General features: G+C 34.9%; 1 non-coding gene across 1 annotated transcript; it reads right to left on the reverse strand.

Moving 5' to 3' along the window:
- Positions 1–1,094: 1,094 nt before the first annotated feature.
- Positions 1,095–1,217, reverse strand: MIR393D (microRNA MIR393d). Its single transcript, NR_126735.1, has one exon. It is a non-coding gene; the product is annotated as a microRNA MIR393d (primary transcript).
- Positions 1,218–1,435: the final 218 nt, after the last annotated feature.

Below are 1,435 nucleotides of genomic sequence, written 5' to 3' on the forward strand. Positions count from 1 at the left end.
GCTATGCTTTGAAGTTTGCAATAGAATATTACCCTCATCTGTAGAATGACTGTGTGTAGCTTCTTCAACACTTTTCATGCTATTTCAATTCCTTGCACTGCCAAGACAGAGTCTTCATTTGCCTCGGATTTTCATCTCCTTCCCAAATAAGGAGCCTAAGATGCTTTGGTTTTAATACTTTAGTTTTAAGCATATGATATAGAAACTATTTGCTTTAGTGTGGCAGCTGCTTTGCCATACCAATATAGCATATAGGGGGTCAGGTATTGCACTTACTGTAACAATATTGTTGTACCAATATAGCATACAGTGCTTCTAATCTGGACATGGCTTAAAGCTATGGAGAAGGATTTCACACTGCATTTGAATCACTGGTCCACTCATCTCACAGAAGCTTTTCATAATTAGGAAAGGATGGTAGTTGCATGAATCTGAATAATTAGTGCAGGGCATTTGTAATCGTTATATTGGGGTCAGCTAGGTTCCTAATATAAATTGTTTACTCTAGTATTCAGAACGAGTTGCATACCCAATCTCATTGTGTATCTATAGTACCTCTGGTACTCTTTAATATATATAATACTTACCTTTGCTGAGCAAAAAAAAAATAGCTTTTACATCCAAAACAACAGTAGTTTTGACAACAGGAAATAAAAATATGTGTGGTATTTTGACAGGTTATTGGGATTTGGGATTTTAGTACCTTTGCGAATGCTGCTGGTAGTGGTTGATAGCTTGCGTCATCCTGAAGTTCAACTTTGTGATGCTGATAATAGTTATATTGATTTAGTGGTTTCAGTTTTCAAAATCAAGTTGAAGGTTTATAATTTGTAGTTTCTAAAGTAAGCATTAGAAATTAGAAAAGAAAATTGTTTAGAGCTAAGGAAATAGACAAGGCAAGTGTGTAAGAGCTAAAAGGGTTTCAATTAAAAGGAAAAGAATATGGAATTACAGAAATGAGTTATGTGATTCTCCTTCAGCCACATAATGCATTAGTAGTGTAGTAGTGTTAATTGAGAGGCGTATATGGAAGTTTTTATGTTGTGGTGCAGCTAGCAAGCAGAATCCATGAGAGTCATCATTATAGAAGCCACTAAAGGAGAAATCCAAAGGGATAGCATGATCCCAAATAAAATTAATATTTTGAGTGAGAAAGATAGAAGAACATTGAAGCTTGGATTTGGGATCAATGCGATCCCTTTGGATGCCTCCTCTAGTTGTAGTGGAATAACCAAAATCTCTCATTCTTCTGATGAAGGAATTGGTTCAAAACCCTCTCTCTCTCTTGAGGGTGTTGAATATTTGTTGATATGTGAGGCAAAGTGGGTAGGTTTGAGTTTGAGGCCTTTTGTTGTAAAGAGAAACAAACTAGTAGTGCTTATGTTAATAAAGACTACTATTTCAATTATCATTTTGTTTTTATAAATATATTTAT

The sequence above is a fragment of the Glycine max genome, chromosome 10, assembly GCF_000004515.6.
Source record: "Glycine max cultivar Williams 82 chromosome 10, Glycine_max_v4.0, whole genome shotgun sequence".
Classification (NCBI taxonomy): Eukaryota; Viridiplantae; Streptophyta; class Magnoliopsida; order Fabales; family Fabaceae; genus Glycine; species Glycine max.